The sequence below is a fragment of the Aythya ferina genome, assembly GCF_964211825.1.
Source record: "Aythya ferina genome assembly, chromosome: 13".
Taxonomy (NCBI): domain Eukaryota; kingdom Metazoa; phylum Chordata; class Aves; order Anseriformes; family Anatidae; genus Aythya; species Aythya ferina.
The window spans coordinates 4,861,196-4,881,389 of record NC_140311.1 but is presented as its reverse complement, the minus strand read 5'-3'; the positions used below and the strand labels follow the sequence as shown (position 1 = coordinate 4,881,389).

At 35.1% G+C, this 20,194-nt stretch overlaps 1 protein-coding gene and 1 long non-coding RNA gene across 6 annotated transcripts in view; one reads left to right on the top strand and one right to left on the bottom strand.

Moving 5' to 3' along the window:
• PCDH11X (protocadherin 11 X-linked) overlaps positions 1-20,194 on the bottom strand; it is a 474,407-nt gene that overhangs the window by 93,249 nt on the left and 360,964 nt on the right. The window lies entirely within an intron of this gene.
• The window catches only part of LOC311444171, a 36,091-nt gene continuing 24,027 nt past the window's right edge, over positions 8,131-20,194 (top strand). The window contains exon 1 of the long non-coding RNA XR_014697682.1: positions 8,131-8,927. This is a non-coding gene — a long non-coding RNA (uncharacterized lncRNA). The remainder of the gene's footprint in view (positions 8,928-20,194) is intronic.

Sequence of the window (20,194 nt, the reverse complement as noted above, 5' to 3'; positions counted from 1 at the left end):
ATTAGCTCCAAAATGAAAAGGTGAATAAAAATTACTCTGTAATGGCAGACTTGTTAAATACTTGATGGGCACCTCTAAAATAACCCACAGGACACTCCAGGTGACTGCAAAATCATATAGTGCTGTATTCACCCTTTGAGTCCACACTATGACATAGATTATATATTTACAATTACTGTAGTCCCTTATCATAACAACTCAAAAGACTGGGATCTGCAGCTGTCCCAACATCTTCCTGCCAGTCTTGACATTGGCAAGAGAACTTCTAAATACTGTGATTAAAAGTCTCGGCAAAAGTTGGAACTGACACAAAAATGAAGAATGATTGTTCATTACATACAAAATGCTATCTATCCTATTTAGTTTTGCTATCTCTAAAGCTGGGAAAGTTCACCTGTACTTGTACATTCAGATGGGAAATCAGCTCTTGTTGAGCTTTTGGTTTTAAATTATTTGGCTATTTCAAAATTAGTAAATTCTCATATTATATATATAAAATCATAATTAGTGCTGCAAGCATAGCACACAAGGCAAAGATGAGATTCAAATCATGGGAGTCTTTAGAGATTTATCACAATTATGAGATATTGTGTGTTATGAAGTATTAGGAGCTAAATCCATAAAATACATGGGTTTTGCCCTGAGCATTTTTAATGGGTTAAAAGACATTTCACAGAAAAAAGCAATTAGTGAGAATGTTTGGAAATTGGTAATACCATCTTGATATGGAGTTGAAGATGCCAGAGGGTTCAATTTTAATCTTTTTGATGTTCTGAAGTTTAGTTAACAATAAATCTGTTTCTGTGGGAGTTCTGCATCTATGTATATCGGGCAGCAAAATTATGTCTGTGTCCTTATCAAATACCTCCATCCCCCAACATCTTTCTAAGCGTCATGGATAGTTACTAAGATGAGGAAATATCATTTATATATATTAGTGATGAATACGACAGAAAAGTTACATTCACGACTGCAAATAGGTCAACAGATAAAAGTACAATTTACATATCGAACCTTTCTGAGATGCTCTTCAAGATTTGAGGTCTTGGGTAGCACTCCAGTAATGTCAGCTAAAATCCTACCAAAACCTGGGGGATCTTCAGATTATAATATCTCAATACTATTCATAGAATCACAGAATGGTAGGGTTGGACCACCCTCATACTAAGTAATTTCTTCCTAATATCTTATCTAAATCTCACATTCTTTAGTTTAAAGCTGTTACCCCTTGTCCTATCACTGCAACTCCTGACAAAGAGTCCCTCCTCAGTTTTCCTGTAGCCCCCCTTTAGGTACTGGACAGCCTCTACAAGATCTCCCCAGAGCCTTTTCTTCTCCAGGCTGAACAAGACCAGTGCTCTCTTTGTAGGAGAAGTGCTCCAGCCTCTGCTCATCGGGAAGGTCTCCTCTGGACCCGCTCCAAGAGGTCCATGCCCTTCTTGTGCCCAGAGCTGAGCGCAGTACTGCAGGTGGGGGCTGACAAGAGCAGAGTGGGGGAGGAGAGTCACCTCCCTTGCCCTGCTTGCCACACTTCTTCGGATGCATCCCAGGATACTGTTTGCAATAACTCATTGTAATTGCAATAATTTGCACAATTGCATTATTATTGCAATAACTCATTAGCTTTCCACATGAAAATTAAGATTTTAACCTTTTACTGTAAAAGGAAGTGAAAGAAAAAACAAATCCCCACTCACGCAAGAAAGTCATTATATCTCATATTTTCCTTTTTTTCAGACATCATCTCATTATAATGGATCACAGTTTTTGAAACAGCTACTCTTTTAAAAAGTAAGTTTACAATTCAGCTCAATATTTTCACTGAATCTCCCTTTTATCAAATAATAAGAAAGCAGAAATATAAAGTTGTAATACACAAGAAGAGTAAATTCACAACTCCAGTTGTCCTCGTTTATGATTTATCTTAACTTGCATTTTAATTTCTGTTTTTCAAAAGCCCCAAACAAATGATTACCATTTAGTAACTACAGGAACATGCAAACAACCATGCTAGTGCAAGCCAAAGTTTCATCTAGCCCAGTATGGTGCGTCTAGTTTTGTTGGTAAGCATGTACCCAAAGAAGGACAAAACTCTTCTTGTACCCTCACAGTCATCAACTGTATTCTGTAGAGTCCTGAACCTTATGTGGTTTGCTTAATAATCCCCCATGGATCTTTCTTCCAAGCACATATTTAGTTTCCCCTAGAATATTTTGCTAGTTTCCTTAGAACTTCTTGCTTCCTTTGATGAGGAATTTCACAGACATAGTGCCCACTCTGCATGATCAAACATCTTCCTCTATAGCAAAGAAATGGTCAGCCTAATTTCCTGGCACAAACTGTATGAAAAATGATCTCTAAAGTAAGAAGAGGCGTAAGTCAGAAGGTCCAGTGCATACCAGACAGCCATGGTGCTTTGTGCTGAGGTCCAGATAGTGACCAGATCATAGAGCAAGCAAAAACTATAAATACTTGTACATAAACATATCTTTTAGCTACTGAGGGGAAGTTCTGGAACAAAGCATGGCAATTTTGTATTCAAACTTTGATTTATGGTATGTTATGCCTATTCCCGTAGACCTTCTAGATTACAGAAAGCAGTTTATACAAGAAAGCAGGAAATATTTGTGAAGAACGTGTGTCTGAAGACCTAAGGCTGAGAAAAATAATTTGAAAAGAGAAGATTTTGTTATCATCAATGAAAATGCCAATGCCAGTCTCAACAGAGCTTTTAAAATAGTCGCTTTCCTTCCAGAATTTGACAGTTTGCATAACAAAAGGCAAGTAACATTTAAACAACCACACAAATTAATAGAGAAAAAGACAATTTCATACTTCAGGATGTTGTTCCAGACTCCAGATATCACGAGGAACAGCTTCTTTGTAAAAAGGCCAGTGCTTGTAGTGATTATGTCCTCTATTACTGCTATATGAATCTTTGAATATTAAATGATTTTTGTCTATCAGGACATTCCTTGCAAACAAATTATTAAATGAGTTATGACTGCAAGTGAATTAGGAAATGACATATAGGACCTTGCTTCTGCATGGATTATACGGGTATATCCACCAATGCCTATTCAGAGTACCGTCTTTAATGTTCAGATATACAAATATAATTTACTGAGCTATCATTTTTTGGTAAACTGCACTTTGCAGACAGTGCAGAGAGATTTGATGTCTCTCAAGGTAGATAATGGCATGAATAATTCATTAGGCTTACTGGAGTTAATGTTGTTGTACTCAAGGTTAAGTATTCCCCCATTTCCATATAAGGAATTACTTGATCGTTTACCTTAAAAATGAACTTTCTTTAAAAAGCCATTTTATAAATAATAGGATATGTCTAACTGCCATAATTTGTAAACTAATCCATCAATGTATCAGCAAATAACTATATACTGAATAAGCTTACTTCTTTCCCTAGGTATTTTGCAACTCTTCATAACAAACACAACCATTTAATGAAAATATTGTCACTCTGAGACATTTTTTACTCCTTACTTAACTCTACTAATGATTTGAGTGATTTTATTTATTAAGGACTATAATATAAAAGCAAAATTGAGGGGCTATGTCTAGATGGGTCATGAGATTATGTGCAATTAACAAAGATAACAAGAGTGAAGTAATGTGTTATTTTAGTTAAAATGACAGATAAGCTGTAGCATTTGGATTATCCTCAAATTGGGGAAAAAGACAACAGCACGTGCGCACACACACACACATGCCCTCCCCCCCTAACAGCTAACTACAGCTAACTAAATGGCTTCGCTGTGTCCTCTATGAGCAAGTCCTTCTGCATGGCAAGATCAAATCCTGCAGAAAACAAAGTCCTTTCTGACAAGAGCAGCCTTTACCTCTAGCTAATAACTCCCTGATCAAACTCCTATTGAACCCAGCAGGAAACAAGGACTTTGTTGAACCATTCTGAAGGGACTCAGCATCTTAAAGAGGGACATCTTGGTTTCTCCAATGATAATATAATGCAGATTATTTGGAAAATTTCTATATGAAACAAAAATAAACTCACTTCAGTATTCAAGGGACACCACTTACTTAGACTCTCAGATTCTTTAGAAACTGGAGTACATATCACTTATGTATGTTGAAGTCCCAGTTACTTGACTGGCTAGAAGGTCTTTTTCACATGCACAGTTATGTGAATGATGACTCTTGCTTGCCCTGCTGCAAGACAAGGCTTCAGAAGTATGCCTCCACTTAAGCATGCTCAATTTCAGAATATGGATGCCCTCCTAATCACACTGAAAGAACAAAAAAAAAAAAAAACACACTTAAAAGCACCACTGAATGCTTATCTATTATTAATGCACTGCAGGTGATAAACTACTGTGGGAAATTATTTCAGCTTGATTGAAATCTACCAGTATATTTTGAGGGTTGACTGTAAATGATACTTGTTTTCTAGCATTGTAGTGGTCCTGCTCATTTAGCTGACTCCCAGATCTCTTATTTCTTGCTTCAGCAAATGATAACAAGCTATTAATTTGTCTTCACATTGCGTTTACTCATAGCAAGTGCCATCTACCAGGTACGGTCATAGGTGAAATAAATTAGCTAGGTTTCTGTTCTGTTGATGAAATAATAGTCCATGCTCTGAAAACTGTCATCATAAAGCAAAACTGTACTGTAAAGAAATTGTCACTTAACAAGTTGGGGAAAGTAACAAACATGACTGATCAAATAGTACCATTTACTCACAGTTCACAAATCGTAAACTCCTTGTGGATAATTATAGCAACACAATATAATTTCCTAATGTTAGCAAAGCTACAGGACACATAATTGCAGATTTCACAGAATTCAGGTGAAAAAGAAAAGGTATGTAAAATTTGGTTGTTATAGGAGATAGATAATTACTTTTCTAAATACTATTAGTGAACAAAATCAGGAACTCTTCCCTTTCAACCTGCGTATACATATTCTTTCATTTCTCACAACACGTGCATATGGTTTGAATACTATAGAAAGTTTTGAAAAGTCTAGCTTGAACTAACACGTACTAGTTCCAGAATTCCAGCAGGAAGACTTAAAAATAACATTTTTTTTTTCTTTTTTTTTTTTTCCTCCCATCTGGTATCACAAATATTAAGTAATAACAAAAGATCAATTGAAATCCTTATGGATGCATCTAACACCTCAGCCGTTGGCACAAAATGGGCACAAAGCCTATTCAGAAAGACAACAGATATGCATCTCTAGACTTCCATTCAGAGAATTTATCTAGAACTTCTGATAACTACTCTAAAATGAATTACCAGTGCTGAATGAAAAAAGAGCATTTTCTCATTCTGGAATAACGGTAATATGTATCTGTGTTTTCCACATCATTTCAGGAACATTTTAATTGCCAGTATTAGGAGGCAGAGTTCAGCATTATGTGCTTGTGTCTGTGAGCATATTAAAGAAAAGTTCACAGTGATCTAAGAGAAAATGTAATAAAAAAGGAAAAATCAAAGATAGAAAAATGGCAACTTTTAATTAAAAAAAAAAAGATTTCCTTTTTTCCATTAGCATAATGCCTATAGATCAATTTTTAGCTCATTCTGTCAGCAATATTTTCTTTCTCTATGATGTTAGCATCATAGAGCTTCACGTTTCCCTATGGGGCTTGTCATTTATTTTCCCACAAATGTTGATCTAACAGAGCATCTTCCTTCAGCTCAAGTTCTAAATGATTGCGAAAAATCTTTCCATTTTCAGTTTAGGATAACAAGGATTAGCCCGTTGTATCAGGACTTCTTATATTAATAATTCTAAAATCTATCCAAGGTTGCACAACATAAAATTTAAATTCACAGACATATAAATGGTTTATATCATTTTCTAAGTACAGCTTAACATAGCTAATCTCATTACCTTTACTAATACCAAGTTGTTAATTTTCCTTTTTAGAAAAGTTAAAGTAAATGTAATTGAGGTTTTTTGTTTATAAAGACAATGATGATAAGTACTTCATTTGAAAGTGAGATTGATCTGTCATTTGAAAAAGAAGTTGTATGCTCCACTCTACTTTTCTGTGGACCACAAACATCCATTAGACTAATAATTACTTCAATGTTGATATTTTTAACTTATAAAAATATCAGAAAATTTCAGTAAAATACGGAAATGGGAGTGGATTTTGTGGGAAATTCATTACAGAGCAAAAAGATAGGCAGCAGCTAGGAGAACGAAGTCACCAAAATTAATGGGAAGCTACTCATGCACCATTAAAAAAAAAAAAAGATTCCTAGGACAATAGTGGCTATAAGCCCCTGGCAAGCAGTGTAGCTCTGAAATCTGAAATCCAATTTCCATTGTCACATTTACTACTCAGATAGCACAGTAAATGATTTTCTAATGCTGGCTGTAATGTGCCTAGCTAACATTTGCAGTTGGACAGTAAGTTCAGTCAGTCACTATTATCTCTTGCCAAAACCCAAGAAAACGTTTTCTATGACTGTTATACCAGAAGCTTTCCTAACCATTTCATATGAGTCTGTTTGATGATCTTTTGACTAATTTTTTATGAAATGCATCTTTTCTGCTTACAAATCTTAGATATATAACTTTTTTTTTGTTTGTTTGTTTGTTTGGTTTTTAATTATTATTTTGCTCAGATGTCAGTAACAGCGCATAGCAGTCACTCTAAAATGTTTGTGAAGGGAGTTATACTATTGCTGGATCTATGCTTGAGAATAATGAGAATGAATGATCTCAAACTGACTGGAAAAGTGAAAAATGTCAGCAGAGCTTTGAAAAATACATCTGAAGATTTATTTCTATACTAATTTTTATTTTAGGACTGTTCTTAGCTTTATCTTATGTTCTACTTTTGGAATTGTGAGTTTAATTTTCAAATATCCATCTCTTTCATAAGTTCTTTTGAAAACTTAGTAATTGAAAGGAGATTTGCAGAGGTGTGGAGATATTCATTAATTAATTGTTTAATATCTGCCTCTAAATCAAAATTCTTTTTTTTTTTTTTTTTTTTTTCCATAACTGCAAGGAAAATCCAGCTCCTAGATAGGTCAAAAGAAATCATATAAAGCTCCTTAATAATCTATTCTTACATTACTTTTATGTATACATAATTTGTGTTGTTAAATTCATTTCTGAAAATTCCTATCATTTTCTCTGCTTGACTGCCCTCCTATGTAACTACCTATCAATTTTCCTATTATACAACATGCATATTCATATTTTTGTAACTAATTTATCAGACTACAACTTCATATTATCAATCCAGATACATTTTATTAGTGACTCATAAAATAAAATGAAACCATATAAAACTACTTTAAATTTCCTAAGCAAAAACATTTATTTTTTTTTTTTTTCCTTTGAGATATGGAAAACATGAAACATTTGAGTATGGAAAAAAAACTGGCAAAAAGATTTAGACTGGTAAAAGATATGTGAACAAACTGTATAAAATGGATATTTACAATGCACTTATTTTCAGCATTTCTATTTGAAAGCACTACAGTCTCAAGTGAAACATGAATTTTTTACAAGTGAAGCATTGAGATTACATTCAATATTAACCAACCTTTCCTTAAGTTTTTCAGCATTTATATCACAGACATTTCATTATTGCAATGTTTGATTGCTATCTTATGACTACAATTAAAACATGTACAAAGTTGTTCTTGTATTTTTAAAAACATCAGAAATAATGCTTTTTTTTTCTTTTTTTTTTTTTTTCTAATATTAAGTTATTTACATAGTGGCAAAGATCTGTTATGACAGCATGATCAAAACCCACAGGGCTATGAATCATGCCCTCTCAACTCTGCATAGGAAAAGTTATCTTCATTTTGCATGACCCCATGCAGAAGTCTCCCCTCATTAAATCAGGCCAGTCTGGCAAAGGAAAATACCCAAACAGGTGCTTTCTTCTCTGCTTTTAAAGAGCTTATTGCAAAAATATCTTCTCCTGAAGTGCATCATTTGTTCATCATTCCAGTGTGAGGCCCTGGATGTCTCTGTGCATGGGAAACAGAGTCCAGCTGTACTGCATGAGTGGCAGTGAGATTAGAGACAGATTTACAAGAGGCTGTGTTGGAAATCATGGTGGGCCAACAAGTATCGTCACAAAGTCCCTAATATTTGGGATCCTTATCAGTACCTTCTGTAAGAAAAGAAAACAACTATCATGGCATAGCTAGTATCAGGATTTCTTTTATGATAAGTAAGATGAAACCAATATTATGAGTACATTCTACCTAATATAGCCAGATTTACTGCCATACAGTTCTACATTAACAGAAATCCCAGTTTGAAGTTCAGCAGATTTTTTGAGGACAAAAATTTTTAACAGTTCTCACACAAAGGGAAAAAACGAAACAAAACAAAACAAAAACAAAACAAAAACAGTTAAAAAGCCATAGAAAAACTTGGTTTTATAATATAAATTTGTATCTATGCTCCTATTTCAAAGACTTTCATTATCAGAGCAGGCTGTGAAACTACATTGCCAAGCATTAAAAATGTTAGTGATTTTTGCTGCAAATGAAGAATAAACAAAGCATCAGTTTCAGAAAATGTACATCTAAAATTCCAACAACTAATGGGAAGAGAACGTCGCTGGGCAGTTAATTCCAAGAATCACCAAAAAAGCAGAGGCTGGAAGCTGACACCATCTCCTAAACACTCACCACAGCCCATGGCCCCACGCAGCCCCTGCAAGCAGCTCTCACCACTGCCTCCGCTCTGCTGCTGCAAAGCCAGCCCAGGGTACAAACTCAACATAGCCTCTACGTACCCTCACCAGTGTCTTCTCCATGCTTTTGTGGATGGAAGCACGCTTGCTTGAGACACTGTGTATTAATTTTAGCAGGTTTCTTCAAGAGGCAAAATGAGACAGCTACAGGCCTACAGTCTGCAGAAGTGTATGTGCTTGTGTCAGCCTGACATTAAAGGTAAGTTTTCCGAATATCCAATCTCTACATTATACAGAGTATTATAATTACATTGGTATAGCTCCTGCATAGGCCTGGATAATAGTTTCTACAAGATTGCTTTCCCATTTGTTGTATACCAAAAAGTATTGTCACAACCGTACTGTTAAAAATAGTGCACTTCTAAAGATTTAACACAGAAGTTCTTTGCTAACTACAGCTATTACAGTTCAGTAAAATAGAATTTGATTACAGAATTTGTTTTAAAAAGGTGTTAGGGAAGTAGGATATCAGGTCTGTTAAAAAGCAAGGTGTGTAACTGTAATCATATGTCTTAATTTTTTAGACTTTTTTCAGACTGGATTTCAATCACCATTTTGATTAAATTCAGTGACTAAAACCAGTGCAACCACCCATTTCTATTTACCCTCTTTTATGGCTGTTTATACTGGGAAAATTAAGTCTCACAAAAGAAGCTTGAAAACGTGACTCTGGTGTTTGTTCTGTTAGATATTATCTGTGGACAAAGCTTTACTTATCTCCAGGTCTCCTCTGCTCTTCTGATTGCAATCTCATTTCACTTGTCCTTGGGATCTCATGTCTGCTATGACCTCCAGCTTGTTAAATATTCAGCAGAACGTTTATGGACTTTCCCATAACCTTGATTAAAAGCCTATGGGGAACCTGACTGCTGAAAAAAAACCTTTATTTGAAAAGTAACTCAAGTACACTGTGCTGATTTCTGTTTCACTAATAGTATTTATAATCAGCAGTCAATGACACAGAGTTGAAGCTAGAGGAAAAAGAAAAAAAAAAAAAAAAAAAAAGATGATTCAATCTTACCTATTTAATAATTACTGTATCGTTCCAAATCAGGATTTTATAATGTTGGCTCTCATTTAACTAAGTAGAATATGTGGGAGCAATGCAGAGAGGAAGTTGAAAATACATACTTAAAAATGGTCTTTCAAAGAAAGTATAGAAAAAACATTTGAACAACTACAGAATTGTACATCTTTGTCCACCTTCTTGGAGGAATATGATTAGTATTTTGAAGATGCAAGTTTCTGTGGTCTTCAGTAAGTCCATCTCAGCACAAAGGATTTTTGCAGTACTACCTTCTTTGGCACTCCAAGCCCACATTGTCTGCTTGCTAGCATCTGAGACACATTACCACAGGTACTCTGGGTTGACCACCTTTTTTTTTTTTTTTTCTTTTCTTTTTTTTTTCTCAGAGGGAATAATTACAGGAAAACGAGCAGACACTCAAACTTTGTAGGGTCTTTTTGGGATTTTTCCCATTATTGTAGAGTAGTAGGCATTGAGTATTTAAATAGTACAGGAGATACATGCACATTTCTCCACTTTTAGTTTGCCATTGTCTTTATTTCTATTTCTGTCTTTTGTTCCTCTTTCAGTAATAGACAGAGATCTTTCATAATTGTAAGGTGATTAAAGGCCCATCAGGTAGTTTTGTGTTTAAAGATTATATCCTCTCTGCTTTAGGCTTCAAAATAATTTGTTCTGAGTGATTGTCCTATTTCTGATCAAGACACACTAAATACAAGACAGGTCAAATTTTATTGTGCCTTTACTGCTATATCAAGTGTAAGATGCAGTGATTTTCTTCATCACTGTTTTTGGAAATTACCTCAATATGTGAAGAAAAGAGCATAAAAGGCAAGTAGTATCAAAAATTAAAATTGTGTTTAAGCCTTAAGTAGAGCTACTATCTTAATTAATCAATCATACATTAATTTTAATTCTCAATCGTACATAGAAAGATTTGTTACATCTGAAGATGGTTTTTTGAAGTAGGAAGACTGTATTACATAAAACATACAGTAGAAGAAAAATCAAAACAGCCTTTTCACAATAAATGAGATATAACACAATGCTTAACAATTCAGAAAGCATTTTTGTTCATAAAAGCATTTTACAGCTATTAATCATTGCTATATTTTTAATTTTTCCTCAATTATACAGTAACAAGAGGATGAGTGAGATAGACACAAACTTCTAACTCTGTCCCAAGACTAAAAAAGGAAATAAGAGATATTGCTAGCCCCAGGAAATCCTGCCTCTTCATCATAGCTGATTACCATAGATTACAATACTTGCAAGAAACTCTATAATAAAATAGAAAATATTTGTTGTCTTTCGTTATTACTATCCTTTATTTATATTCTTGAACTGAAATGACTTTATAAAGTTGGGTTTGTTATATACAACTGCAAAGATGTATACAGATTATATTTAACTATAATCATACTAAAGCAGCCTCATTTTCTGAATGGATTATCCATGTGTTGCATTGATTGGGATCCTTGAATAAGATGCAAACCACTGAAGAGGTTTAAACAGCTATATTCTTTCTAAAGTACTCTTTAATTAATGTTGTCTAGAGTACTAATTATGAAAGCTTGTAAAGCCTAAAGCCTGAAAACACTTATGCACCTACTTAACTTCCCTCACTCAGAGTAGACCCACTGAATTCATTGGAACTGTTCAGAGTTTCAGAGTGTGCAGCTTAGCTAGAGAATGAACATAGACTGCTGCAGATTAAAAGCTAAACAGTGAACTCAGTTTTGTTTGCTTATATCCATGGTGGACTTGAAGCATTTCGCTCTTCATCATTTCCAATCACACGACTGTCTTCCATGAGTATTTCCCCAACAAACTGAGGAACTGCTCTGACAGTCTCCTTGACAAAATGTTGAATTAAGCAAAACTAAGCTGTGAGTCAGTGAGATATGAGATGTAAGTATCTATATATACATATGTTCAATGCACACAATTTGTCCACGTTAAAAAGGCAGATAAATATGCATATATATGCATATAGATGAGCATATGTCCTACACAGTGAAAAATAGAGAATTTAGAATGGAAGCTGAATAATTGTCTACCATCAATGGAGAACTCCTAAATCTCTTTAAAAATAGAATACTAACATTTCATTTATTTTAACGTCAGAAACCACATTTACTTTGCTAAACAGATTTCCATTTGTGTAAATAAGAATTACAGACAGATACAAATTTTAAAAGAATACATTACCAAGATATCCTTTTATAAGCAGCCATTCAAGCTTTTTTTTTTTTTTTTCTCTCTCCACTTTAGCTATAAACCCGATAATGTCATTTGAAAGTTCTGACATGTACATGCTTTGAAACACAGACTTAAACTGATAAGGAAATCTCACTAATTTTGCTGTTCTTTTTATAATGGATCCTTCTTAAATTACCACACCTCATTTAAAAGGAGAAAGCTTTACTCAAGAAAGGAAGTGGGGCACTAGATGCCTCAATTATATTTTGGTTATATATTCCAGCCTCATATTCTTATCAATCCGTTCTAATTTTTATACTGGTTGAACAACTTCTGGTGCATGTGCACTGGTTGGCCAGCCAGTTGGCAAAGATTAAGCATATTTTCTTGTCTCAGCTGTCACACATCAAACAGTGGCTCTGGAGGCAGCGCTTGGCCAAGTGGGCATATACATACATGTAAGTCTCTTTAGTAGACTTGTTAGAAATACGTAGCTAGATTCCAACATCATGCCCCAGCCCTATTCCTCTGCTCAGATAAACTAGATTGTGATCCCAAAGATCACTGACTGCCAACTGTGCTAGTGTCAACTGCAGCCTTTATCTCCACCTCTACTGTGCTCCTTACTTCTCTTTGTCAGGACCAAGGAAGTACTGAGGAGGAGGAATCATAGTCTTTATTCAGACCAGTGTTTAAATAAGGTTCAATAATTGCATAGTAGAGAACACCTGCTACAGATTTAAAATAAAAATTGAAAGGCCACTCATTCAAGCCACACTGTTGATTCTATGACTACATAAGCAAGATGTGTAGAAAAATAAGATTTGACCGAAGTGAATAGCATACAGTATATGCAAAATACACCAAATTGAGATTACACAAGAAGTCTTGATTCTTATTTTACCCTCTTCTGAATATTTGGCTTTAAAACCTTAACAGACTCTACATGTAGATCATGGCCACTACCGACAGTGATCATATAATTCAGGCTTAATATGGAACTGCTGTACATCATTCTGTCTTGTTAAACGAATAAGTACTTAATGAAAAGCCAAACAAAACAACTTTAATAAGTCAAAATGTAACATTTTTCAGTTAGATATTGAAAAGCCCACCAGAAGAAGGGCATCTGACTCAGCAGATAATTTATCTACAATTCAATCAACACACCATGTCAATTATGGAACTATTCCATTAGCAAAATAACAACGCACAGTGCAAAGGTATCATTGGTTCAGACTGATACATTTTTCTTCCCCTGCCTTACATTACTTATGCAAATTACATTAATGCAAGACTTCAAGTTCTTCAATAGAAATTTTGTATAGCTAGTAATAAACTCATAGATTTAAGCTAGCATAAAATACCATGGTGTAGCAAGTTATATGTGTATGTGAACAGTTCTCACAATAAAGAATGCTTTGGCTTCAACTTTGGTTTCAATGACAGAGGGTTATCTCTGACAGGAGACGCTAGAATCCATGTAACAGCAATATAAAATCCTAGGAAGCAGCAGAGTTATATACAATTTATGTGTGCCATACAATTTCTAGATCCTCTGGTTTGTTTCATGCAGCTTTGGGGAAATATTAGAGGATAAAACCACTCTGTCAACAGCTGGTGTTAGATATCACAGTGATGGGTGCATGATGCAAACCTACAAATGTAGATAGTCTTTACTCTCACTGGAAAGACACCAAGAAGTTTCTGCAAGACAAAAGAACTAAATTTGAACTTCAGTACAGAATTGCATCTAAATATGTACGTGCAACTCTTAGAACAGAGAATAATATTATGAAATAAGTTTTTCCTATTACCAGAGACTTCCTTATCCATATGATCCACAAGGAACAGGATTTGAGCCTCCAGGCTTCCTAGGGTAGGAAGGCTCTGCAAGAGTCTACCCCACCTTCCGAAGGTAGGAAGGCTCTGCAGGAGGTCTGGATAGGCTGGACCGATGGGCTGAGGTCAACTGTATGAAGTTCAACAAGGCCAAGTGCCGGGTCCTGCACCTGGGGCACAACAACCCCAAGCAGAGCTACAGGCTGGGAGATGAGTGGTTGGAAAGCTGCCTGGCGGACAAGGATATGGGAGTATTGGTTGATAGTCGGCTGAAAATGAGCCAGCAGTGGCCAAGAAGGCCAACAGCATCCTGGCTTGCATAAGAAGCAGTGTGGCCAGCAGGTCTAGGGAAGTGATTGTCCCCCTGTACTCATCTCTGGTGAGGCTGCACCTCGAGTACTGTGTTCAGTTTTGGGCCCCTCTCTACAAGAAGGACATCGAGGTGCTTGAGAGAGTCCAGAGAAGGGCAACAAAGCTGGTGAGGGGTCTGGAGAACTAGTCTTATGAGGAACAGCTGAGGGTGCTGGGTTTTTTCAGCCTGGAGAAGAGGAGGCTCAGAGGCGACCTTATTGCTCTCTATAGGTACATTAAAGGAGACTGTAGTGAAGTGGGGGTTGGTGTATTCTCCCACGTGTCTGGTGACAGGAGGAGGGGGAATAGGCTCAAGTTGTGCCAGGGGAGTTGGGTATTAGGAAGAACTTCTTTACTGAGAGGGTTGTTAGGCATTGGAATGGGCTGCCCAGGGAAGTGGTGGAGTCACCATCCCTGGAGGTCTTTAAAAGACTAGGTGTTGAACTTAGTGATACGGTTTAGTGTTAGGTCAGAGGTTGGACTCGATGATCTTGAAGTCTCTTCCAACCTAGAAAATTCTGTGGTAGTGTGGTTCTGTATGATGAACATCCTTCAATACCTAGATTGCAAACAGAGATTTCTGTTCAAATTGCAGACTTCATACATACATCCCATGACAGTAAACACCAGACTAGAAATAGAAAACTCTAAAGTGAGTTTTCCAGCAAAATACAGCTATAAAAAAGGGATCACCAGGTCCTCCAGCTAACAAGATGGATGACAAAAATTGGATCACAAAAATTTATCTACATGTCTTCATAGTCACAAAAAGTTAATGTTACCTTTATCCTCAAAGGTCTTAGTAGTGCTGTGCTTCTAGACAGGATTGAAAACATATTTCATAAAATGTGTGATTTGCTTGGTACAGCATCATCATATAAGGTGCATGAAAGGCATTATTGGTACTATTTAAGGATCATTGAGCCTTTGCACATCTCACACAGAAATGATGCATGTTTGCAATCCATTTCTGTAGTTGTTTTATGAAGTGTAATAGTGGCTAAGGAACTGAAAGAATACAAACGAGACGTTATTATTTTATCTGCAGCATTTCCTTAAAATTCCAAATCTTGCTACAGGAGCTCATGCATGCTTTACACTGCGATTGTTAGATTATTACTCGTTATAAATGAGCACAGGGTAAAGCCTGACATACTGTTCAACCTTCTGAGCACCTGTAAGTTTCAATGCTAAAATGGAAATGTAATATACTTCAAAACAGTTTTTACTGACCAAATGTGCAGAATTTAAATCTAATAGTTTGTTTTTTCAGAGGACAGGAAAAATCCATCTTTGTAGTTCAGAGTGAAAAGCACAGCCTCAATGTAAAAGGTTATTTGAAATTTATGTTAGTATATTTCTTCCTTTATGACTTACTAAACACAGACTGTTGGACAAAATGATCTACAGGAGACTGCACATTAACTAGATCTTCCTTTGGTTTGATATCATACCTGTGAGTAATGTGTAACGTAATTACAAACATGTGATATCTGCTGGATGCTTTGAAAACTACCCTGATAGTTTCACTTTAGTTTCCAGTGAGAAACTGCTCATCTTTCAAGAGCCCATGACACTAAGTCTGTAATACATTCAAAGGTCTGAAGTCAAATGCTAATATTCATTGGAAATACAGTCTATGATCAGTGTTCAGCTAATTCATCACTGTTGAGCAAGTGTTGAACACTGTTGTGTTATAGATGAGCAATTTCATCTTGTTTGTCAGTTAGTCACATCAACCTCTCACATCAAAGAGTTGCAACTTCTCAAATTACCAATGAATTAGAGAAAGGAAATCTACAAAAGGAGTCATTGCTAAAGGTTTGGTTATACACAAGCATGCACGTACTTCAAATTCATAACATGCTATGGTTGCTGAAGGCAACATTTTATACATTTTTTAGTATTTAGGATACTACAATCTTTTAAACTAATATTAGAGAATCATCTAAAAGTATCTGTCTAACAAAGAACACACCTACTGTTTTGTGTGCTAACAAAACTTTTCTTCTGTTCTATCTCCTCCTACTAATATAGCCAGATTTTAGATGTGGTTATATGTTAGCAATGGTCTTTTGTCTATTTCCTTTGCTGCTGAAAAAATAAGTAATCACCTCCACCACTCCAAACCACTTTATGACTAATTTATTTGCATTTATTCATAGAAGCTGTCATTTCTGCAGATCTACCACTCTAGTTATTCCTTCCACTTCATAATGAAGTTGTGCCTGTTACACTGGTGAACTGAGTTTCCTAACTTACATCTTAGCATTTTTAATTGCATAGTATTGGTACTGATTTATGGATTGATAGTTCTTGTCATTAACCACTACTCAGAATTTCACTGTATTTAGTGCCAAAAAGCATCTGTCCCAAAGGTCTGTGTCATACATAACTTCTGTTCTGATGCAACTGTTGAAGCCCAATATTAAACCAGAAAATTCATCCTTCAAAAGTCTAACTAGAACACAATAGGCAGAGCAGGAATAACCAGAATCACACCTATACCAGAGACCTACTCAGTGATAGATAATTATTTAGATAAAATATTCACAAAAGATCCTGGAGGCCAAACCAGGGTCTTGCTGAAAGGTAATTAGATATGACTAAGGAACAGTGTATTACAGTTCCATCACTTGATGCTGAATAGGTGAACAAGTTGAAACATACAAAAAGAAAAAAAAAAAAAAAAAAAAGGAAAACGAAAAAAGAAAGAAAGAAGAAAAGCTGTACTGTCTCACAGAACTGTTCTGTCCAACTTTTCAGATTTTTATTTTCTTCTCATCGGTCTGTTATATATAAAATCAAGTCTGCAAATTACCCAGTTCAGTAAGGGTTGTGCATCTTTTTCCAGACAAATCGAGTACAATCTATGTAATGTTACTTTTACATATTATATATCTTACACATGAAGCTATAATTATTTTCACACCAAATAAACCAGAAGGTCTTCTAGTTCAAGATTCTCAAACAGCAATTTAGAAATACATTTTGCAACTGATATGTTTTCTGCAATGAACAGACACAACAGCAATAAATGCAAGTTCCATCAAGGACTCTCAAGCAAGCTCTCATATTCTCAAAAACATTGCAAGAAAAGTGGCATCCCACTTTTTAACTGTTCTCCTCCAGAAAAAGGAATTTGTGGAAACAGAACTACAAAGTTGGATAAAAATCTGAAATCTTACTGATTTTAGAATGAAGTCTGCTAAACACAACGCCGTGTTTTCTTACTCATAGTTTCATATACATATCCTCTCAGACTGGGTTAATTTTTCCATTTCTATCTTCAATACTTGCAGTTATTCCTTGTACAGTATCAAGAGTCAGAAAGATTGTGAACAATCCAAAGGTAAGCTCTGGATGGACATACGACTCACACAGTCCTCAAGGAGAATTTAGCATGTTTTCCTACTTGTCAAAATGGTCAAGTAAAGACTTAGCAATCAATATAAGTTGCTGAGGCTGGCTTACAACTATTAAAAGCACATTAATGTCTTGAAAAAAATTAGCATTTGCTTGATGAAAAACAGTAAGAACAGCCCAACACAACTTTTACACCTTTTACGGCAAACTTACAAGTAGAGATCACAGATCCTATAAAAATTTAAGCTAAAATATATTGTCACTAATATTAATGGTCATATTTATTATCCTTAATAATGGTTAACATTAATAGTGTGGTTGATTAAAATTAAGTAAAACTATATTATTGGATTTAATGCTAGATAGTACAGACTTGAAATAAGTTTGTATGTAGTTTGTATAGAATACATTTGTACATTTTGTCAACAGTAAACTGAAAGCCTTTTCTATTTTATACAGAAATGATCACTTAGATATGGATAAAATAGGCCTTTTAATATTTTAAAATATAGTAAGCCTTAATCTAAGTAGGTTTATAGCAAATATCATTAACAATCTCAAAAATGCAAAAAAAAAAAAAAAAAAAAAAAAAAAGGAAGATTTTGGTCACCAATATTTTATTCTTAAATATGGTTGACTTCAGTAGTGTTTGGCTCCAGTACAATTTCAGTTGTGCAAAAATACCGTTTTTCATAGCTGGAAAAGATAGACTTCTGGGTTTCCATTACAGACTAGAATAACCTTTTATTTTGTGTTAGATGAGTGTGAGTTCATGCACTTGCACAGTGCTGCAGCATAAACGTGCCTCGCAATTAACAATTTCTTATTTTCCCTCCAGAAAGAACTTGATCACATGCTAAGCAGGAAAGTGCTATGTTTATGAAAAAGGATTGTTTCACAGCAGAAATGTAACAGAAGCTGAGACAACACACATGATGTTCTATGTTCAAACACATTTTTGAATTACCACTGATGCTAAAGTATTTAAAAAAAAAAAAAAAAGTCTGTAAAGAGATTACTGTTAAAATATAAAGTTGATTATATTTATCTTTTTATTACCAAGGACATCTGAATAAAGATAGCATATTTTTACTGGAATCATCTTCTACTGCTGGAAAAAGAAACCTGTATTAAAATATGTCCCTCCACTATCTATCTAACTATCTATACATGCAAAAAGATGATGATAATTTGAGTAGAGTACATATGGAGCAAACACCTGAGAAGCAGGTATTTTGCCCCCATGCAATTTTTACAATGAAATACAAATATGTCTTATTTAGAAATATACACACTGACATTAGATTAAAAAAAATCTTTTTAAGATATGCTTCCAGCTTTTTCTCCCCCCCTTTAAAAAAAAAAAAAATAAATAAAGAAAACAACAACAAATCACTTTCTTCCTTTACAGCAGCTTAAATTGAAAGAGAAATGCAATCTTTAATCTTGAGATACCCGTTCCTTTTTGTTTGTGTCATAACCTTATTATTTAAAAGCAGTTCTTATTATTTAACATCTTACCTCAGCATGCAATACGGTTATGGATCAGAGTACATCTGCTAGTGGGGAAAAGAACTGTGACTGTGAATTAGAAATACAGGCTGACTGGGTCACTGTTTCCATTCCAGCTTCTGGATCAAAAAAATCTCACTTTTTAAGGATAGTCCCCTATCCTTATGTCTAAAGATAAGCACCTCTGTGCTTCTTTTAAAATTGTGCATTAATAGAGAAAGAACAGTTAGTGCAGGATGTTCAGGATGTTAGACCCAGTTTCTGTCATTCACAGTAAGTACTTAGATACATTTGCAGTATGTGCTTAGAGTGTGATCAATTTTTAAAGTATAAATGAAACACAGTACTGTACTATATATTCCGAAGCTTTATCTGTGTTGCAGGTAAGAAACTACTTGTTCGTCTTCCAGTGCAGGAAGCTGTCTGGATCTGGTTTCCAAATTCACAGATTGGACCATCTGTAATTCAGCTTGCCAATCATTTGGCTAAAAAGCCAAGATCTTTTCTGACATACAGTCTATACTAACCAAATAACCTAGAAAACTACTTAGGTAATGCCAGTTCCAGTTGAATAATACAGTGGATAATCTGCGTCTACATGTCAGTGGTAATCACACGCTCTGTCTGCAAGCTGCCAGTGTGCAAAGCACCAGACTGGGGCAAGCAAACAGCTCAGGCTGCACTTCTTGCACTTCTATTGTGAAATGGGGCAATGACTGTTAAGATCACCTTGGGAAAAAACAAAACAAAACAAAACAAAACAAAAAAAAAAACCAAAAAAACAAACAACTGATAGCAAGAGCATTATAATGATACTATTATTTTGTGTCAGCATTTCTTTAAAAGATTCTCAAGGAATATTAAGATGATGTGGTGCGGTTGCTAGCATTAAAATACACTGCAACCACAGCTTGGTGGTACACAAAAAAAGTGTTATGAGAATAATTGCAGCTCTATCGGAGAGTTAAACACTTGAGATTTATTTTTGTGGTTATGAAACAAGAACAAACAAAACCCACATTTCACAGACTTGTTAAACTAAAGCCTTACAGAAAATGAGCAGCTACTGTTTCTTTTAAATTCATTCTGGAATTGTTACTGGGTAAAGCATTCTGTTTCCACTGAATAGTTGTGCAGCACAGCTGTTTATCAGATTCCTATTTTTT